The sequence below is a fragment of the Rhincodon typus genome, chromosome 46 (genome assembly GCF_021869965.1).
Source record: "Rhincodon typus isolate 14 chromosome 46, sRhiTyp1.1, whole genome shotgun sequence".
Classification (NCBI taxonomy): domain Eukaryota; kingdom Metazoa; phylum Chordata; class Chondrichthyes; order Orectolobiformes; family Rhincodontidae; genus Rhincodon; species Rhincodon typus.
This window is the reverse complement of record NC_063377.1, coordinates 8,646,207-8,653,259: the sequence shown is the minus strand read 5'-3', so window position 1 is coordinate 8,653,259 and position 7,053 is coordinate 8,646,207.

Here is a 7,053-nt window from a genome sequence, read left to right as displayed (position 1 = left end):
AAACTTTTGTTTGGCAGACAGTACAGGCAGATCACACACAGAATCCCTACAGTGCAGAAAGAGGCTATTTGGCCCATCGAGTCTACACTGAGCCTCCAAACAACGCATCCGATCCTATCCCCATAACCCTGCATTTCCTATGGCTAACCCACCTAGCCTGCACATTCCTGGACACTATGGGGCAATTTAGCATAGCCAATCCACCCTAACCTGCACATCCCTGGGCACTACTGAACAATTTAGCATGCCCAATCCACCCTGACCTGCACATCCCTGGACACTACAGGACAATTTAGCACGGCCAATCCACCCTAACCTGCACATCCCTGGGCAATACAGGACAATTTAGCATGGCCAATCCTCCTAAGCTGCACATCGTTGGACTGTGGGAGGAAACCAGAGCACCCGGAGGAAACCCATGCAGACACGGGGTTGGGGACAATATGCAAACTGCACACAGACAGTTGCCTGAGTCTGGGTCCCTAGTGCTGTGAGGCAGCAGTGCTAACCACTGAGCCACCATGCCCCCCCCCAAATAAGTGAATTTGGGTAATAGAACAGAGCAAGGAATACAATGTTATGGCTGCAGAGAAGGTGCACAAAGACTGACATCAACATTTAAAATTTGAGAGGTCCATTCAGAAGTCTAATAACAGTGGGGAAGACAATTGTTGGCAGCGTCCCTACCCCTCTTCCTGAAGGTCAGGGTTCAAGTCCCAGCCAAGAACATAAGACGAGGAGCAGAAGTAGGCTGTTCAGCCCATTGTGTCTGTGTCTTGGGGTGGGTTGGGAGTTCGGATGGGAATTGCATTTGTCCCAGGGCATTCATACACACCACGATGAATTTCCCTGGAACGGTGTCAATGTTGGCAAGTAGCGTCTGTAAGTCCTGTTCACCAGCAGTGACCCCTCGAGCTTCCCAACAACACTGGCCCAAGGCAGCTTTTGAAAGTAAGTGCCGGGTTTGGGGGCTGCACAGTTGGCATTGGCACCTCTGTCTGTGAGGAAAGGAAAAGAATCTCCACAAGTCCTGAGAGCTGCTGAAGGGTGTAACCCGTGCTGTGACTCTCCAGGATTGCAGGAGGATTGGGCCAAGGTCCAAAGGGAGCCCAAGACTACAAGGAACTCCCCCACCCTCCCCCAGCAAGAGCCAGCCTTCAGGTGAAAGGTAGAACTCTAAAAATGAAACTGAAGCATGCAGTGATTGATCTGGAATAGCACAACTTCTCAAGGTCAAAGTTTAGATGCCTTCTACAAATGAAGCAGGGATTAGGCCTATATATGCATTTGTGATGCAGCCCTTATATTTACACTTACAATTCTCTGGCACAAGGTCATCAGCCCGAAACTTGCTACAAATGCTGAGTTGCCGTTCCTGCTGTTACATCTCCCTAACAACATTTGACTGTGCCTATTATGAATGCCCACTGCGGAATTCATAATCTGGTTACCCCTGACAGAAAATGAGGGGGACGACATAATCAGGTCTCTCTTTCTTAATCTAAACCTTTCTATTTTGCTGACCTACATCTCAATTCAGATGGAAGCCTGCCAGTGAAGCGGAACTTGCATTTTTTTAATCCCTCTCAGATGAAGTTTACTGACTGCTCAGTCACCAAGCTCACTGCGTCCCCTGGTGTTGCAGATGCTCCCAGTAAATTTGGATATTTCTGAATAACTTGAGAGCTGTGATAACACACCTCTGGAGAGCGGTGGGACTCACCACTAGATCCCCAGAGAAGAATTTGGGTATTTTTCTATCAACCTATCCAGACGTATTATGATACACAGCTAGGACTTGAACCCCAGGACTTCCAGCTCAGAGATGGGGACATTACCACTATTGCACAAGAGCCCTAACTCCTGATATATTTGTGTTTTGATAATTAGTATTAATTTAAAAAGCGTACTATGGACCAGGCCAAACCCCCTCAAAATATTTAGAAGATAGTCTAGATCATAACATTTTCTTATGTTAAAGGTAATGGTAAGGTGATTTAAAACAAAACACACTTCATTTATCCACTATACTGAATAGAATCAGTATGGAAGCAGACCATGCGGCCCATGGAGTCCACACCAGCCCTCTGAAGAGCATCCCACCCAGACCCGTCCCCTGTCCCTAATACCCTGCATTTCCCATGGCTAATTTTCCTAACCTGCACATGCCTGGACAATATGGGTAATTTAGCATGGCCAATCCACCGTAAGCTGCACATCTTTGGACTGTGGGAGGAAACCGGAGCACCCAGAGGACAACCACGCAGACACGGGAACAACATGCAAACTCGACACAGACAGTCACCTGAGGTGGGATTGAACTCCGGTCCCTGGCTCTGTGGGGCAGCGGTGCTAACCACTGAGCCACACAAAGAAGGAATTGGGAATTACTGTTGGAAAACTTAACAGAATAATAGATCCAGTAACTATTACTAATTAACTGATCCAATACAGTAACGTCCCCTTGGCAAAAGGCAAATTCAGAAAACAGATCATCTAACATCCAGCTCCCACAGCAGGAAGAAAACTCCCAGTTTTTGGCTATGACTGAGAGAGGAGAAAAATGGCTTTCACCTCTTCCAGACCCAGCAGCAACTGCAGTAGCCCAAGAGGAAAGCCTTCAAGAGAAAACTGAGTGTAGCAGGAGAGATTTACTGCAGCTTCCACCCTTCTGAGACCCCAGCAACAACTGCTGAAAGCTAAAACTAAAAATCTTATTTGTGGGTGGGAGCTTGATGACACCCGTCCAAGCTGCTTCTATTGTTTCAACTTTTAAACAAATAAAAACCTAAGGCTTCACAAGCTGTTTATTTTCTTACAGACTGCTTGTCACCTCTCATTCATTCTCTGTTTTAACAAAGTCATGCAGGGGCTCAGTGGTCAGCACTGCTGCCTCACAGCACCAGGGACCCAGGTTTGATTCCACGCTCGTGTGACTGTCTGTGTGGAGTTTGCACATTCTCCCCCCGTGTCTGCGTGGGTTTCCTCCGGGTGCTCCGATTTCCTCCCACAGTCCAACGATTTGCAGGTTGGAGTGGATCAGCCGTGCTAAATTGCCCCATAGTGCCCAGGGATGTGCAGGGTAGCGTGGATTGGCTGTGCTAAATTGTCCCGTAGTGTGCCCAGGGATGTGTAGGGTAGGTGGATTAGCCATGGGAAATGCAGGGTTACAAGGATAGGGTAACAGGGTGAGTCCGGATGGGATGCTCTTTGTCGGGGGTGTGGGGGGAGGTGTTGGGGGGGATGTTGGTGTGGGCTTCTCGGGCCGAATGGCCTGTTTCCACACTGGAGGGATTCTAGGAAAGAAACTAGGACAAAATAACCTGTCAAAGCCACAGTTCTGTCACGAGCACAATGCAACCATCTTTTAGCTACATGATGCATCAGTCAACCATACAGACATTTTTATTTAATTTCCATTGCTTCCTTTCTAAGTCACCTGCACCTTTCAGTGATTTCAAAAACACTTCCCTTTGGAACCTTGTGCCCTGCAAAAATGCAGCTTTTACGTTGATTAGCTTCCCAGGAATATGACCCTAAAATGGCCAAGAACAGCTTCACGATTCCTTTCCCTGTAGGAGGAGAATCCAGTCTCTCTTCAGAAGCTAGGGCCTGGCTCTAGCCTTGTACGCTCCATCAGGGAGCATTGGAGGGAGGCAATGGCCTAGTGGTATTATCACTGGACTGTTAATCCAGAGACCCTGATAATATTCTGGGGTTCGAATCCAAGGTTCAAATCCTGTCCCGGCAGATGGTAGAATATGAATTTAACAAATATCTGGAATTAAGGGTCTAACGATGACTATTGTCAATTGTTGGGGGAAAAAAAAACCCATCTGGTTCACTCATATCCTTTAGGGAAGGAAACTGCCGTCCTTACCTGGTCTGGCCTACATGTGACTCCAGACCCACAGCAATGTGGTTGACTCTTAACTGCCCTCTGGGCAATTAGGGATGGGCAATAAATGCTGCCTGGGCCAGCGACATCCTCATCCCATGAATGAATAAAACATAAAATTTTCTCTGATAGATAGAAATTTGTTGTTACTTGTATTTATGAAAATACAGTAAAATGTGTGTAAGTCACCACAAAAGTGGTGCCATTTGATTATATAAATTATAACTTTTTTTAAGATAAAGAGACAAAGTTAAGACCACTTTTATTCATTCCTTGGTTTCACAAACCAGCCACTGCTGAGGATCAGGGGCCTCTTGAAACTGCTAAGGACCTGGCTGGAGGAGTCGGGGGGTAAGTTGAAACTGCTGAGCGAAGGCGATGGCCTAGTGGTATTACCGCTGGACTGTTAATCCAGAGACCCGGATAACGCTCTGGGGACCCAGGTTTGAATCCCGCCACAGCAGATGGTGGAATTTAAATTCAATAAAAACATCTGGAATTAAGAGTCTAATGATGATTGTGAAACCCATCTGGGTCACTAATGCCCTTTAGGGAAGGAAATGCCTTACCTGGTCTGGCATATATGGGACTCCAGACCCACAGCCAATGTGGTTGCCTGTCAACTTCCCCCTCTGGGCAATAAATGCTGGCCTGGCCAGCGATGCCCTCATTCCGTGAATGAATTAAAAATAAAGGACTATGGGGGCGCTGCCAAAGACTTGAGGCCCATCAAAACTGCTGAGGACCGGGATCTGTCTGAGGACCAGGAGGGACCATCTAAACCGCTGAAGACCAGGGGAGTGGGGCTCGGCGGGGGGACTGTTGAAACCATCAGGGACTAAGGGGCCTCTTGAAACTGCCGAGAATGGGGTCCTGCTGAAGACTCGGGTCCCGCCGAAGACTGGGGTCCCATCCAAACCGCTGAGGACCGGCTTCTGTCTGATTGCCGAGAACCAGGGTGTCTCTTAAAACTGCCAGGAACCGGGAGGGACTATCGAAACTGCTGAGGACCGAGATGGGGCCGCTGTCCAACTGAAACTGTCACACCTCAGCCACAGAAAGGAGCAAAGTTGAGTTTGATACAAAAGGTGAAATTGAGAGATACTAAAAAATACAGGACGTGGCTGGTCAGCTGAAAGGCCAGGAGCCCAAACACTCCCTAACCTGCCATCTCCACCGTCTTGCTGTCTAATTCTCTGTGTCATGTGTTCCCAGGTATAATTCACCAAATTCTTTTCAATAATTTGTCTTCTTTGCTTTGGCTTTTCCTCTGGAAAAGAAATTCAATTCATCTATCTAACATGCTCATGGCCATTAAAGTTTCTCAATTGCAAAGGGCTTCTAATGATTTCTGCAACCTGTTTTCTCGTTGTCCTCCTTGTCAAACTGAGGTTGGTTATAGCTGTGTTGGCTGGAAGGCTGGTTTGCGATGTTGAGTGATGCCAACAGAGTGGGTTCAATTTCCATCACTGGCTGAGGTTAATGTGAAGGTCTCTCCTCCTCAATCTCTCCTCTTGCCTGAGGTATGGTGGCCCTCAGGTTAAACCACCCCCAGTCTTATCTTATCTCTTTCTCTCTCCGATGAGAGAACAGCCCCTTTTTGTCTAACTACAACTCGCCCTCCTATCTCGTCCTGGCTCCATGATCTCCACCTCCTGTGATACTTTTGTAAGTGTATGATCTTTCCTCAGGGCTGTGTTCACACTCCGGTCCACCTTCAGAATCTATGCCACGTTTTCTGGCCTTTTATGTCTTGGCATGTTGTTCCAGACCATGGTGTACCTCCTCATCTTGCATATTTGGCCGAGGTTGAAACTTTTCCAGTGGCTTCCCTCATTCAATGGCCTCTTCAAGCATTTATGTACCTTTCAACACCAGCTTTTGATGGATTTCTTTCTGGGACAGTTGGCGAATTATCCCAGATCTCTGTTTTGCCTTCTCCATGTGGAGTTTGCTGTGCATCTGCCCTGGTCTAGATCAACATGGTGTATATGAAATGATGGTGCCTTGTCAGTTCCTCTAACTTGTTCAGATTGTGTCAGTGCCAATTAAACTCAAGATATGCACCTCCTGTTTCCTTACCTGAACTTTTCCACTCTCCTCTGCCTTCTCTTTTCTAACTGTGCCATGTCATCTGGATTATAATTTATTTCTGGTGGGGGGTTAAACCATCTGAAACCCCAGTCTTTAAAAGCAACCCTTTTCCCTGCCTCCGGAGGGTCCCAGTGCTTCCCCAATGGCCCTTAGTGCTTGGAAAGGCAACAAGTTTTATTCGAAAGTCGGTTGACGGATGAATATTGGCAAGGCTGTGAGTTAATAGTGATTGGTAAGGCTCTTATGGCGAACAGCAATCCCAGCTCTCCTTCCATTTATGTCGATGGGATCTTACACAGCCACCCAAAAGGACAGATGTCCCCATTGGTCTAACATCTTCCCTGAATCACTTTTTCCTCAACAAACAGTGGAAGTACATTCTGTGGCAGAAGGTGTACCTGAGACTGCAACCACTAGGTTTTGGAGTTACTTGTTGAATGACAGCTAACTAGCCCCCTGTCCCTCTGGCTAATCAGGTACTGGCCCCTTGGGCTTGACCTACATAGGACTCACAGGGCTGTGGGTTAGACACTCCACACCAGGGAACTGAGGACAAAAGCAGATTGACTATTCCAGTGCAGCACTAAGGGAGATCTGCACTAAACCTCCGACAGTGCCCACTCCCTCAGCACTGATGACAGTGCCTGCTTCCTTGCCGCTGACCCTCTGACAGTGCAGTGCTGACCCTCCGACAGTGCGGCGCTCCCTCGGTCCTGACGCCTTGTGTGAATGCTGGGTTGAATTTGGTGGGGGTGGATTTTTGAACCTACAACAGACAATGGCACTAAATAGTAGCGGGGTACCCATTGAACCATATTATCAATATAAAAGCCAAATGGAAAGACCCGGTCAGAGGGACTGTCCCTGGACAATCAGTGACTCCTGCTAAGACAGAAAATGTTGGAGAAGCTCAGCAGGTCACTCTGGGGAACATTTTGGCTCAGGACCGGAAAATGTGAACTTCCTCTGTCAGTGCAGACCCAGCCAGGACCTGCTTAGCTTTGCCCAAACTGAATGCTGATTAAGAGATAACAAGGTGTAGAGCTGGATGAACACAGCAG